Source organism: Bubalus kerabau, chromosome 7, assembly GCF_029407905.1.
Source record: "Bubalus kerabau isolate K-KA32 ecotype Philippines breed swamp buffalo chromosome 7, PCC_UOA_SB_1v2, whole genome shotgun sequence".
NCBI classification, from domain to species: domain Eukaryota; kingdom Metazoa; phylum Chordata; class Mammalia; order Artiodactyla; family Bovidae; genus Bubalus; species Bubalus kerabau.
The window spans coordinates 92,097,302-92,113,341 of NC_073630.1; the positions used below are offsets into that span (position 1 = coordinate 92,097,302).

At 38.0% G+C, this 16,040-nt stretch overlaps 1 long non-coding RNA gene across 1 annotated transcript; it reads left to right on the plus strand.

Moving 5' to 3' along the window:
• On the plus strand, positions 1 to 7,593 carry LOC129657266 (uncharacterized). The gene is made up of 3 exons (XR_008716642.1): positions 1 to 426; positions 885 to 1,040; positions 7,485 to 7,593. It is a non-coding gene; the product is annotated as an uncharacterized LOC129657266 (long non-coding RNA).
• The last annotated feature ends 8,447 nt before the right edge of the window (positions 7,594 to 16,040 follow it).

A 16,040-nucleotide genomic window follows, 5' to 3' on the forward strand; every position in this document is an offset into this window, starting at 1 on the left:
GAGACAGCTGGATTATTCTGCATAATGAAGCAAAAGAAATCTTACTAACTTCAGACAAACTAAGGGTGGGACTCAAGAATAAAGAGAAATCAGTAATAGGGAAGGAAAAATACAAGAAGTTTTAAATTGGGATAGCCATCAAGAAATTTCTAGAGAGGGAAGTAGCTGATGAAATTGTTGGACAGCAATGCCTAATACTCAATTTTATTTGTATACCATGCTGCACTCTGATTTTCCTCACCATCCCCAAATATTTAATAAAAATCTGCTACGTATTTATAACACTTTCATTTAAAACACTTTGATTGAAATAGAAATGAAGGTCATATACATGCGACATAGAGGTCTGAGAAGACAGCAACATTAGGAAGAGAAATGCAGAGAAGAGACTGAAAATTCAGTGGATTTGCAAAATTACAGAAAAAGGTAACCAGATCTATATAAAACTTGCAAAATCCTTGGGTTGGTGCGAAGGGAAGAATTCTGAGTTTCTCAAAATTTCCTTGTGCCTACAGAAGATTCAATCACTCCTTTTAAGTATTAAAGGACAAGTTGACCCAGGAAGGTTAGAGAACTTGGGAATGTGAGACGGCACATACTTTTGTTACATTGGCATAAATAAATAGCAAATAATATGATCAATTAAAAAGTTATTTTTTTCTACTAAGGTATGATCCCATAATTGCACTTCAGGCAATCTATTAATATCTATGGTAACCTGCCTCTAAAATGGCTTCCAGTGAGTCTCATCTTCTGATGTTGATGTCTTCCCACATTTAATGGACTGATTTGTGTAATAAATGAGATATTGAAGAAATTACGGAGCATGACTTCTGAGGTTAGGTCTTAAGAAACACTGTGGCTTCTGCCTTACGTCCTCTTAGGTCACTTGTCCTGACCAAGCCAGCTGTCACATTGTGAAGGCACTCAAGCGGCCCATGAAGAGTCCCACTAATGAAGAGCCAAGGCCTTTTGTCAACAGCCAAGTGATGGCTGCTGACATCAACAGCCAAGTCAACAACAACGTGCCAGTGATGAGAGTGAGTCACCTTGGAAGCAAATCCACCAGCCCTAGTCAAGCCTTCAGATTACTGCAGCTCCAGCTGACAACTTAACTATAATCATTTAGAGAACTTGAGACAAAACCAGCCAGCTAAGGTGCTCCCAAACTCCTACCACAAAAACTGTGAGACAGTAAATATTTTTAACTATTTTAATACATCAAATTTGGGGATAATATGTTATGCAGCAAAAGATAATTAATACATTCTCCTAAAGTAATCATCAGGAAGGTTATAACATTCATTGTGAGTAGGTTCAGTACAGTGTTATTCATAATAGAAAAAAATTGAAATAATCAAAGTGTCTAACCTAAATAGAAATGATTTTTAATTAATTTTTTATATAGCAATGTCATACTTAAAGTGAAAACTTACTAGATTTTTTTCTATTCAGACACTGTATACTTTGTAGACATTAAAATTGATATTTTGAAAAAAATAATATTCTTGAAGAATATTAAATAAGTCATAATGTACTGTTAAGTGAAATAAGTAGCATATAAAACTATATATTTAGTATTATCATACACTTTGTAAAAATATTTTTATTCACCTACAAAATATAATTACACATATATTATAAGTGAAGTCTCTTAGTCATGTCCAGACTCTGCGACCCCATGGACTGTAGCCTACCAGGCTCTTCCATCCATGGTATTTTCCAGGCAAGAATACTGGAGTGGGTTGCCATTTCCTTCTCCAGGAGATCTTCCCAACCCAGGGATTGAACCAGGTCTCCCACATTGTAGGCAGACGCTTTACCATATGAGCCACCAGGGAAGTCCTATATATATTATAAAATGGAAGTCAAATACATACATATGTAAAAGAAAAACACTGACACCCAATACAACAAATGTTAACAGTAGTTATCTTTGCATGGGGTAGGAATTATTTTGGTAATTGCCTTCTTTAATTTTTCTGTGTGTGTGTGTGCTCTGTCATGTCCAACTCTTTGCGATCCCCTGGACTATAGCCCTTCAGGCTTCTCTGTCCATGGGATTTCCCAGACAAGAATACTGGAATGGCTTGCCGTTTCCTTCTCCAGAAGACTTCCCAACCCAGAGATTGAACTTGCATCACTTGCGTCTTCTGCATTGGCAGGCAGATTCTTTACCACTGTGCCACCTGTTACCCTAAATGTATGCATTACTTTTATCATCTTACTTTTTAAAAATAATAACAGAAAATTTGCCACAGCACAAAACATGGGAACAAAGAGTGGTGTAAAATAGTGCCTACTCATAGAACTTGATTACTGGGAAAGCCATCTAGTTCAACATCCTCGTTTTACAGAGGAAAGAATAGAGACACGGGAGAATTGGGTGATTACCTCAAAGTTCACCTAGTTGGTAATGGCAAAACTTGAAGGGACACTCAAGTCTCCCAGTTTCTGATCCAATATTTTCTTTACTATCCTATGTTACTGCCAAGAAATCAAAGACAATGGCACCACATGACCTCAGATAGGAAGAGAGCAAACTTGAGAAAAATGGTCAAAATAAAATTAATGGCCAAACAACTCTGAGCAGTCATCAAGGCAAAAGGAAAACTATTTTCTAGGAAATTAGGCACCAATGTCCACTACTCAAATAAATCAATATTTAAGGACTTTTATAGAGCCACCACTTTTATAGTAAACCTTAGTTAGAAAGCATGTCAGTCTAGACCCAGTAGGGCTTTGACCTGAACTGACCCATAGCGAACCTATTTATAGAGAAAGTTAAAGGGTAAATGCTATTTCATCACCTAATGAATGGGAACTTCACTTAATGCAGTTGCCTGAGCCATTCTTACCACATCAGAGCAACTTGTATATACTTTCTCTCTCTACCTCCTTACTTATGCTGCCATACAGAACATTATACTGGTAGCTAGCCACAGTACAGATATTTATAAGTCCTTTGGAAGGATCTAAATGGAGAATGAAAGAGCCTCTCATATGAAGGAAAAAATCAACAGCTACTTCTAACTCGTTAGTAATTTGGGCTTTATTTGTGTTTGGGGGAAATAGAGAGTTTGAGAAAACTCATAGAAACTATAAAAACTTTCTGAAAACATTGAGAGAATGATTAAGTTTGTATGTACTCTGTTGCTTCCAGTTCTAAAAAAATTATCCAGAAATAAGCAGACAAAACCACCTACATTTCTTCTATATGACTGGTGTCTCTTGCATGGTAAAATGTTTAATCATCAGAAATAATAGAACTTCCATATGAAAACTTTTCAGATCCCTTATACATCATCATGAGGAATTAATATTAACACTTACATGTAGCTACAGAATTTCCAAAGAATTCTCAACATCTGGCCCATGATAAAGTGTAGGATGAATGGTTTTTTTGAGGAAATATGAAGCAACATGTAATTACTTGAGAAATCTCTAAAGAATCAGGTCATCAGTAAGAACTATTGCTTGGCTATTTAATCCTAATATGATTTTTGTTCTGGTGTTGAATAAAAACATAACTAATCTACATCTACTCTAGGAAGAGCATTTCTTCATCCAGGAGCCAACTAATGAAAAGACTGTTGTTTCAAGTGAATAGGAATGTTTCCAGAGATTTTTGAGTAAAGGATAAGAGTGATCCTAAAGGAAAAGAGAAATTTGGTTGTCAAATCACCTGCTTGGTGAGTTTCTACTAGCTTAGGAAAAGAGATTGAGAAAATTCCTCTATGATTCATCAAGGATTTCATGGGTGGCATAACACCACTAATCTCACCCTATCTGCCCCCAAGTTAATACAAAAATGGGAGATGACCTCATAGACCACTGAGCACATGACCAATTAGCACACAGGTGGGCCCTCTTTCTAATAACTCTGTGTGTGTGTATTTTGTATATATAAATAGTCATAAATAAATTATTAAAGCTCACTTTAAAAGTTTATTTCATCCCTACTGATTTTTTCCCTCTATGCAAATATATATATACATGTTTAAATTTTTTTAAAAAAACATATTTTCAAAACATGTCTATACCACCTGGCATTCTCTGCCCAGTTGTAGAATTAAGTGACCATATTGTTGGGGCTTTCCTGGTGGCTCAGTGGTAAAAATCTACCTGTTAATGCAGCAGACACTGGTTCAATCCCTGAGTCAGGAAGATCCTCTGGAGAAGGACATGGTAACCCACTCCAGTATTCTTGCCTGGGAAGTCCTAGAGACAGAGAAGCTTGGTGGGCTACAATCTATGGGGTCGCAAAAAATGTTGGACATAACTTAGCAACTAAACAACAACTTTTTGCTAAAGTACTTTCCAAGTGGGTGGATAAGCCTTAGACTGGGGAATCGGAGGATCTCAGATACCTGAGGTTGCTTTTATATGTATACAGAAGTATCAGCTGTGTCTCCAGGAACCAGAGACAAGGCCCACTCTGCTCTACCCTGGAGCCTCCAACAGAGCTCTCTTGGTTTGACAAGGCTCTGATGTCCAGCGGCAACCATACATGAGTCAGTTTCCAAAATCTTACTTGGCTGAACAGGCAGAAAAGGCAGACAGAGCTCAGATCATTCCAACCCCATCTTGGCCCAACAAAGACTTGTTTGAGGTGTATACAATTGAGAAACCTCTTCTTGATGTCTTTTAAGGGAAGATTTTTGTCTGTATGAGGTGGTTGAGGTGTGGTCTTGCCTTAAGGTAGAAATGAAATCTTGCAAAATCATCAGTTTGAGGTTTACAACAGTGCCAAGTCAATCCTCTCTTTCAATGTTCTACATGTTTCATTGCTTCCTTTTGAACTGTGGTAGATAAATTTACCACCCAGTTTCTAGATGCTGCTTGGAAATTATCTTTTTCCTTTACTACTATCCACTGTCCTAGATTCTGACCTTGAGCCCTCTGTATGCAAATATCTTTTATATAAATCTGCACTGAGTGAGTTTCCTGGTGGTCCCGTGGTTAGTCCTCGGGGCTTTCACTGCCAAGTGCCCAGATTCAGTCTCTAGCTGGGGAACTAAGATCCTGCAAGCCACACAGTGTAGCCAAAACAAAAACAAAAATATAAACCTGCACTAACAGTCTCCTCCTCTGTCACTTACTTCTCTGGGGTATGCTACTGAATATCCATTACCTTCATGTGCTGAGTTTTAAGTTGCTTTCCATCGGTTTCAATATTTTCCATCAAATTACTATGAGGTGCCTATCTGAATTTCCTGACCTAATACTTCCTTAGGAAAGAGTATCTTAACTTTTTTAATTTTAATTCAAGAGTGTGCAAGGATGATAGTAACTGTTCATTCAAACTCCAAAGATCTTCCAAGAAGACCAAATAAGAAAATGTATAAGCAATTAAATTATAAAACAATAATAGAAAGAAAGCTTAGATATCATATAATACATAAAAAGCTGAGATATTATATATTATAATAAATATAACATTATTATAAAATATTACTAATATGCTGAGATATTATGTATATTTGTCTGTACTGGCTGCATAAACCAGCTTCACATGTGGTCTGAATGTGATCATTTTTCTTCATGCTGTTCTCTCTAATTGGAATTTTCTCCCTTCCTAAATTTGATTATATTCCAGCCAGCCTAAACCCGCCAAACCTCACATGTTCCAACATTCAATGCCTGTGTGGCCTTGGACAAGTAACTTGAGCAAGAAACATTTATTGATTTTCTAGGCTGTATATTAAAGTTCAGAATGAGAAATTGATATGTACAAGGTAATACCATAAGTGGCAGACTAGAATAGAACTCATATCTCCTGCCTTAGAGACCAGCCACCATTCACTGCCCTATCCTGCTTTTTCTAAGTTCACATCAAGGAATTCCAAGATTATAGACAGACTCAACAGTTCTACACTATTTGTTAGTTTATTATGTCAAATGTATCCATAGTTTGCTCTCAGATTTTTGTGGGGATAGCACAGGTTTTTCCACTAATGAAAAGCCTCAGAAACTAAGCTGTTACAAGAAGCAAGTCTTTTACATTTTAATAATTATATTACACATTAAAATATTGTTTAAGTTCTACTTCATTTAAAAATTTTCTAATTCCTTTATTTTTTCTGAATATAAAATTAATGTCTGTCTCCTTTAGATAATTACTTGTCTGCATTTCCAAACTTTTGTGATCAATATTTTCATATATCACTTGATACTTCCATAAGTATGAATACCTACTTCACTACATTCTTAACAGCAGTCAGTATCAGTATCAGTTCAGTTCTTCAGTCATGTCTGAGACAATTTTTTCACTCTCTTCTTTCACTTTTATCAGGAGGCTCTTTAGTTCTTCTTCATTTTCTGACAAAGGATGGTGTCATCTGCATATCTGAGGTTATTGGTATTTCTCCCAGCAATCTTGATTCCAGCTTGTGCTTCCTCCAGCCCAGCATTTCTCATGATGTACTCTGCATATAAGTTAAATAAGCAGTGTGACAATATACAGCCTTGATGTACTCCTTTCCCTATTTGAAACTAGTCTGTTATTCCATGTACACTTCTAACTGTTGCTTCCTGACCTGCATACAGATTTCTCAAGAGGCGGGTCAGGTGGTCTGGCATTCCCATCTCTTGAAGAATTTTCCAGAGTTTGTTGTGGTCCACACAGACAAAAGCTTTGGCATAGTCAATAAAGCAGAAGTAGATGTTTTTCTGGAACTCTCTTGCTTTTTCAATGATCCAACAGATGTTGGCAACTTAATCTCTGATTTCTCTGCCTTTTCTAAATCCAGCTTGAACATGTGGAAGTTCACGGTTCACGTATTGCTGAAGCCTGGCTTGGAGAATTTTGAGCATACTTTACTAGCATGTGAGATGAGTGCAATTGTGTGGTAGTTTGAACATTCTTTGGCATTGCCTTTCTTTGGGATTGGAATGAAAACTGACCTTTTCCAGTCCTGTGGCCACTGCTGAGTTTTCCAAATTTTCTGGCATATTGAGTGCAGCACTTTCACAGCATCATCTTTCAGCATTTGAAATAGCTCAACTGGAATTCCATCACCTCCATTAGCTTTGTTTGTAGAGATGCTTCCTAAGGCCCACTTGACTTCACATTCCAGAATGTCTGGCTCTAGGTTGGTGATCAGACCATCGTGGTTATCTGGTTCATGATCTTTTTTGTATAATTCTGTGTATTCTTTCCATCTCTTTTTAATATCTTCTGCTTCTGTCAGGCCCATACCATTTCTGTCCTTTATTGTGCCCATCTTTGCATGAAATGTTCCCTTGGTATCTCTAATTTTCTTGAAGACATCTCTAGTCTTTCCCATTCTATTTTCCTCTATTTCTTTGTACTGATCACTGAGGAAGGCTTTCTTATCTCTCCTTGCTATTCTCTGGAACCCTGCATTCAAATGCGTGTATCTTTCCATTTCTTCTTTGCCTTTCGCTTCTCTACTCTTCACAGCTATTTGTAAGGCCTCCTCAGATAACCATTTTGCCTTTTTGCATTTCTTTTCCTTGAGGATGGTCTTGATCCCTGCCTCCTGTACAATGTCACGAGCCTCCGTCTGAAATGCTGGGCTAGATGAAGCACAAGCTGAAATCAAGATTGTTGGGAGAAATATCAATAACCTCAGATAGGCAGATGACACCACCCTTATGGCAGAAAGTGAAGAGGAACTAAAGAGCCTCTTGGTGAAAGTGAAAGTGGAGAGTGAAAAAGCTGGCTTAAAGCTCAACATTCAAAAAAATGAAGATCATGGCATCTGGTCTCATCACTTCATGGCAAATAAATGTGGAAACAGTGTCAGACTTTATTTTTGGGGGCTCCAAAATCACTGCAGATGGTGATTGCAGCCATGAAATTAAAAGATGCTTTCTCCTTGGAAGGAAAGTTATGACCAACCTGGATAGCATATTAAAAAGCAAAGATATTACTTTGCCAACAAAGGTCCATCTAGTCAAGGCTATGGTTTTTCCAGTGGTCATGTATAGATGTGAGGGTTGGACTGTGAAGAAAGCTGAGTGCCAAAGAATTGATGCTTTTGAGCTGTGGTGTTGAAGAAGGCTCTTGAGAGTTCCTTGGACTGCAAGGAGATCCAACCAGTCCATCCTAAAGGATCTTGAGAGTCCCTTGGACTGCAAGGAAATCCAACCAGTCCATCCTAAAGGAGACCAGTCCTGGGTGTTCATTGGAAGGACTGATGCTGAGGCTGAAACTCCAGTACTTTGGCCACCTCATGTGAAGAGTTGACTCATTGGATAAGACCCTGACGCTGGGAGGGATTGGGGGCAGGAGGAGAAGGGGATGACAGAGGATGAGATGGCTGGATGGCATCACTGACTCGATGCACATGAGTTTGGGTGAACTCCGGGAGTTGGTAATGGACAGGGAGGCCTGGAGTGCTGCGATTCATGGGGTCTCAGAGTCGGACATGACTGAGGAACTGAACTGAACTGATTGTGATCAAAACATTATGGTACTATCACCAAAAAAAAAAAAAAAAAAGACACAAAGATCAATGGAAAAGAATAGAAATAAGCCCACAGTTATGTGGTCAATTAAACCTATGACAAAGGTGGCAATAATATACAAAAGAGAAAAGAGAACTTCTTTAATAAGTGGTGTTGGGATGCCACTGGAAAGTTACATGCAAAGGAATGAACTTGGAGTACTCCTAACACAGACAAAGATAAACTCAAAAGATTAAAGACTTACATGTAAAACCTGAAACCATGAAATGTCTAGAGGAAATTAATGTCATTGATTGGTCTTAGCGATATTTTTTTGGATATATCTCCTCAGGCAAGGGCAACAAAAGCAAAAATAAATGAGACATCAAATTAACATCAAATTAAAAATCTTTTCATAGGGAAGGAAACCATCAAAATAATGAAAAGATAGCCTACTGAATGAAAGAAGATATTTGCAAAGAATATATCAGATAAGGTATTAATATCCAGAATATAGAAAGAATCCACATAAATCAACATCAAAAACTCCAAATAATCCAACTGAAAAATGAGCACAGGATCTGAATACAGAAATTTTTAGAGAAGACATATACACAGCCAACACACACATGAAAAGTTGTTCAGCATCACTACTCACCTGGGAAATGCTCATCAACACCCAATAAGACACTGCCTCACACATTTCCGAATGGCAATCACCAAAAAGACAACAAATAATAGGCAAGGGTGAGAATGTGGACTAAAGTGAACCCTCATTCACTGTTAAGGGGACTGTAAATTGGTGCATCCACTGTGTAAAACAGTATGGAAGATCCACAGAAAAGTAAAAATAGAACTACTATATGATTCAGCAATTTCACTTCTGATTATTTACTTGAGGAAAGTAAAAACACTAATTTGAAAAGATATGTGCACCCCAATGTTTAGTGCAGCATATTTATAATAGCTAAAATATGGAAGCAACCTGAATGCTCATCCCTAGATGAATGGATAAAGAAGATGTGGTATATATATATATATGTAATGGAATATTGAAGTGAAGTGAAGTTGCTCAGTCGTGTCTGACTCTGTGACCCCATGGACTGTAGCCTGCCAGGCTCCTCTGTCCATGGGATTTTCCAGGCAATAGTACTGGAGGGATTGTCATTTCCTTCTCCAGGGGATCTTCCCAACCCAGGGATCGAAACTGGGTCTCCAGCATTGTAGACAGATGCTTCACCATCTGAGCCATGTTAGTCACTCAGTCATGTCTGACTCTTTGCGACCTCAGGGACTGCAGCCCACCAGACTCCTCTCTTCATGAGATATTCCAGGCAAGGATACTGGAGTGGGTTGCCATTTCCTTCTCCAGGGGATTTTCCCAATCCAGGAATCGAACCCAGGTCACCTGCACTGCAGGCAGATTTTTTACCAAGTGAGCTACAAGGGAAGCCCAATGGAATATTATTCAACCACAAAACTTGAAATCTTGCTATCTGCAACAACATAAATAACTCTAGACAGCATGATGCTAAGTGAAATAAACCAGACCAAAAAACAAACAAACAAACCAAAAAAACAAATACAATATAACCACTTAGATGTAGAATCTAGAAAACAAAACACAAAAACAAAACCAGACCCATAGATATGGAGAACAAGTGGGTGATTACCAGAGAGAAGCGGGGTGAGAGTTGAGTGAAATAGATGAAAAGGATTAAGAGGTGCAGACTTCTAGTTAGAAAATAAATAAGCCATGGGATGTAATATACAGCCTAAGGAATACAGTTAATAATGTAATCATTTTATATGGGGATAGATGATAACTAGGTTGATGCTAATTGTGTAATGTATGCAAATGTGAAATCACTATGTAATACACCTGAAACTAATATAATGTTGTAAGTCAACTATACTTCAATTTTTTAAAAACAGGAATTAAGTTAGATGATATTTGGCATAACTAATACAATTTTGTAAAGTTTAAAAATAAAATAAAATTAAAGAGAATCAAAAAAAAAAAAAAAAGTGAAAGGAAGGAAGGAAGTCCCTGCCACATGGAAGCTTAATGTCTGCTCACACTAGATGCAACTCATCACATGGAATCAATGCCCTGGATTGGATAGTCACTTAGATCTAGAGGCAGGAAATGCCACATGATTTTTCAGCACTAGAATTTTTTAGTTAACCAGTAAAGAACACAGCATTCAGTTAGTGTCTAAAGTCACAGGAAAGCCAAAGACATAGCTATAATGTCATGGATCTGAAGCCTTTTGATGGAGGTATTTACCAAAACACTCCCTCAAAGGCATATTTAATGAGATCCAGCATGAAATCAAGATGCCATTTCAAAGGAGAACTAGCAATGATGGGAGCCTAGTGACATTTAAAGAACATGGAGACTGATAGCTAATAAGAAAGCAGTTTGGAGGAGATGATGAGAAATGGAGCCAGGAGACAGTTCTGAGTGGAAAAGCAGGTGCACGGAGAACTTTTTTATCTGGCTCTCGGGAGGCTGGGCATGTTAAAAAAGGGCAGCTGGTGGAATAAACATTAGCCCAAGAGATCAGGCATCCACAAAAGCAAGGAGCAGTTCCAGATGCTAACTCACAGTCTTCATAGAGTTAAGGACACTCTGTTTTCTTTTTTTAAGGAGTCCAAACCTATTAATCTGGAATCCTGGAATAAAGAGCAAGGAAATATTTCTAGTATCAAATTACAATCTAAAGAAGAAAAGGTCAGTCAAAATGACTAGAAGGGGACAAGAGTGCCATGGGCACTAGTCCTAAATAGGGTTTCCCTATGTGTCTGTAAAGGTTAGGGTCAAATTTTTTTCCCAGAAATTGATATTTCAGGTTTATTTACTTGTCCTACAAAACTAGCTAAGGCTACTGAGGTCATCACCATCTTGTTCTGGAGACATAAATCTGCTATCTTAGTTCTAAATAATGGGAAATGACATCTCCTTCCATGCAGAGCAAGGCCTAAGGCTTCTTATCTCCTGTTGGTAGACTCGGCAAGTATAGAGTAGGTTCAGTGTCTTCATAGACCAAGAACTCTGTCTTCTCTGTGAGCTGACCAACAATTAGAGAAAGTTGTCAAATCTCTTTCTTCACATAAGTGAAGCTGAAGCACTAATATCCACCCAGATAGAAAGTTTCCTGAGGAGTTGGTGCAGACTGAAGGAACAGAGCCCCTTCCTTGCAGCAGTGGTGGAGTGTGGAGCCAGGGAAAATTATTAGATTAGAAGTAGAATTTAAAGGGAAGCAGGTCAGAATGAAAGCTTATAACCTAATCATGTAATCAAACAGGTCTATAGAAGAGGATAGGAGGCATGATAAAAAGTCAACTATTTCATAGAGCATCAGGAAGCTGAAGCAGACAGACCTGTAGGCATTTCCTATCCATGAATGAATATATCCAAGGTCGCCCTTTTTGTGGGCTTCCCTGGCGGCTCAGTGGTAAAGAATCCACCTGCCAGTACAGGAGATGTGGGTTTGATCCCTGGTCCCAGAAGATTCCTTGGAGAAGAAAATGGCAACCCACTCCAGTGTTCTTGCCTGGAGAATTCCCATGGACAGAGGAGCCTGGCAGGCTACAGTCCATGGGGTCACAAGAGTTGGACACATCTTAGCAACTAAACTACCACCACCACACCACTAGGACACTTGCCTGAAGAACCCCATGGACAAAGGAACCTGGCGAGCTGTGGTCCATGGGGCTGCCCGGAGTCAGACATGACTTAGGACCTGAACAACAACAACAAGCCCTTTGTGTAAAATTCAAAACCAGGGTTGTGGGTGAGGAAAGGGCCAGAGGGAAGCAGATCCCGCCTTTCCATGGCTAGGACAACATTCACCCTCTTGAGGTGAAAGCTGACTTTTCCCAATTTAATTATTTAAGACTGTATTTACTTCTCTTCTTTCTTAAATCTGGCTTTATCTCTATGAAAATTAATCCTGGAAAATGAGCACACAGTCTATATAAGCCTAGAGACCATCTCAGATTCTACGAACTGAAGGCAGTTTGTAGACAACCCCTTGAATCAGAGAAAGTATAGTCAGGAAATATTTCAGGTCTGACTTTCACTATTTATAACATTCCAATTCTCATAGTATCAGACTTGGGGAAGAATGTTCTACTCCCACTACAGTATGAAAGTTACACCTCTTTGGTCAAGAGATGGCTATGTAGTATTCAGATTTAGAACAAATTTGGTATCCCAGACATGGAGCTGGAGTGGTTTCTAATTTAAAATTAGATGTTGAGGAAAATAAATCTGGATACTATAAAAAAAAATTATACCTGTATCAGACTAAGAGGGATTTTTTAAACAATTGTCAAGCCAACACATCATATTGCCAAACCCATAAACTGCTTCAAGTAACAGATGGAATTTATATCACAGACTCTCAAACCTCATGGGGAGGGATTTTTGAGTCCAATTAACCCCTTTGCAACACTCTTTAATCTGGAGGGATATGCTCAAATTATCCAAAAATATTTTGTCTAGACTTACCCACTGCAGAATTTTCTATGGTACTTTCTCTGGACAGGGCAACATGAATTTAAGACAGTGGGCAGGGGCTGATGATATCTTTTCAGAATATAGGTACTTTTTTTCACATATTCTCAAGAATATCTCCATAACAAGTTTATAAGGCAGGTATTCCACCTCAGCTGGTTCTGCCTTTCAGTCTTGCTAAGATTTCTAATGTAAGTGCCAAGCCCTAAATTAAAAGAAAATATAAAAATTTGTCAGTATGTGCTGAGCTACTACCAACAATTTCCAAAGACGGCAAAAGCTGGAGAATTAGAGAGTTTCATATCAAATATCATCAGTGCAATTTATGTAGACATTTTCAGTCAATTTTCGAAGAGCCTGGGAGTTTAAAAACAATCTACCTTCTTTATCATTTTATTCACATTTTGAATATTATCTCCTTCTTAAGTGGTTAAGTCAGGTCAGTTACAAAGCAGTTCATTTAGCAGCTTGGTTCTTAATGGTTTTAGGTTGCAGATTGCTGCAGTATTGTGAATATGGAGTCAGGATCTCCTTGTCTGAAGGGCTTGACCTCAAGTGTCCAGGTTTCTGCACCTGAAACCATGCAGATGTGGTTCTGTGCAAAGGGAGAGAATAGGGGAAAACAGGCACCTCTCAAAGATCCATGGCAAGACTCCAGTCCCCCACCCCGGACCGGATTTGTCTACAAGCAGAAGCATTTAGTACAAGGACATGGGAAAGAGAAGAGAAAAGGGAGACATTAAGCAAGCAAGTAACCAAGTAGAAGGGAGAGGAATGAAAGAATAAGCAAATTGAAATAGGAGGAACTTGAAACTATCACAACATTGTTAATTGGCTATATACCAATATAAAATATTTTTGTGTTAAATATAAATTTATATATAAATATTTAATTGTGTATATACATATAATTTAAAAGAAAAAAAAAGAAGGAGGCGGAAAACAAAAGCAGTTGACTAAGCAATTCATTGACCTTAGAATAGAAAGGAGTCAAATGGCAAAATTAAAAAAATAAAACAGAAAACTTAATAGACAAAAGTCTAGAAGGAAGTAACATGGAAATCTTATTTATGCTGGTAATTTTTCAGTGTTTCCATCACCGTTATTAAAGGATTTTTCAATAGTTCCTGAGAGTGACAGAATTCTGTGTTCATTTCCTTGATAAACCTCTCTTATCTCCTCCCTCGACTAAGAAAGAATTTCCTCTAGGGATTGACAATTGTAGCTGGACATGATCATTATTATTGTTACCATTAACAAGTGGTAACATTGTTACCACTGACATTTGTAAGTGGCTATATATACCCTAGTAAGCACACTTCACATGCATAATATTTAGTCATCATGGCAATCCTATAGCCCTATATCAATATATTTATCCTTATTTTATAGAGAAAGAAACTGAGACTTAAAGAGGCTAAGGGACTAACCAAAGGTGGTTTACTCAGATCTGCACCATCTTGGCTTCCTGCACTTTTCTTCTGTACTATGTTACTACTCTAGGCAAAGCAAATTTTTGGAAATAGGTGATAAATGAAGTCAGGGGTCTCAGCAACTTTGAAATGAAAGTGAAAGTTGCTCATGGAATTCTCCAGGCTAGAATACTGGAGTGGGTAGCCTTTCCCTTCTCCAGGGGATCTGCCCAACCCAGGGATCGAACCCAGGTCTCCCGCAATGCAGGTGGATTCTTTACCAGCTGAGCCACAAGGGAAGCCCAAGAATACTGGGGTGGGTAGCCAATCTCTTCTCCAGTGGATCTTCCCAACCTAGGGATCGAACCGGGGTCTCCTGCATTGCAGGCGGATTCTTTACCAACTGAGCTATGAGGGAAGCCCTTTACTAATTTAAAGCATCTTCACTACAAAGATACCTACCAAACATCTGTAGATAGTGTAGTGTAACACTTTTTATAAGGTTAAGTAAAATTAAGGCACATAATTAAAAAAGGTCTCTTATTTCAATTTTGTTTTAAAAACTTGATTGGAAGTAATCTGGAAGGAATTTCATTTAAGTGTGAATAGGAATAAATAAGAGTCGATGACGCAGCATCTCAGTTTAAAGTTAGACCTTGGAATTAGACTGCCAGTATCTCTCTGCCACCTCTTAGTCAAGTGACCTTGGGCATGTAACTTAACCTATGCTTCAGTTTCCTCATCTCTACAACAAGGAGTATGATAGTTTCAATCATAATATCATCATGAGAGTTAAAAGAATTAATAGAAGTGAAGCACTTAAAACGGTACTGATTTCCTAGTGACACCACAAAAGTGGTAGCTATTGAGATTATTTCTAGGTATTATGTATGATTTTAATTTTCTTCTTTTAAATTTCTTCTTGTTTTAAATTTCAAAATTTTTAATGTGAGTGTTATTTTTAAAAAAAAAGCTATAAAAATAAGTAAAAAGTAGATAGCAACAGACAATCCTACAGCTCACTTAACTGAAAGTTCTGTCTCTATTAACATTCAAAGCTCCTTTAAACACTCTTCATTTCTTTAGCTCCTTGGAAAATTTGTCTTAGTGACAGGTAGGTGCCTTGTTTGCTGAAGGGAAAGCTATGTGAATTATAGCTAGCCCAAAGTCTTCCTGATGAAACTGGAGCAGATGTTTGAGAAAGTATTCAAGGTATCCAGGATCCCTTAAAGAGACAAGGTCCATCTTGAAATCATCAAGCAAAAGAAACAAACACCAATTTTCAGGTAACCCTGTGCAAATTAGATGTCAGGTAAATTAATCAAGTTTTCCTGATGCTGAGTCTTTCATTTATACAACCGTTAGCAACTTGCTTTGGGCTATTAGTCTCACCATAAATATGTACTTAAGGAAATGCAAAAGCATTTACCCCCAAAGTTAACAAAACTAGATTCACAAGAAACATGGCACGCACTAGGCAGCTGGGAACAAATACAGGACTTCTTCCAACCAGATGCTTCTCAAAATATGTGGCAAACGGTATGAAGAGTACTATAAGAATTTCAAGAACCATTTTTCTAGATAAAAGCACGGAAGGAATACAGACAAAGAGCAGATGGTACACACAAGCTGTCTAAGATTTTGAAAGGAGAGATACTACAACTTGATAAAGTAGTGGCAGTTTACAT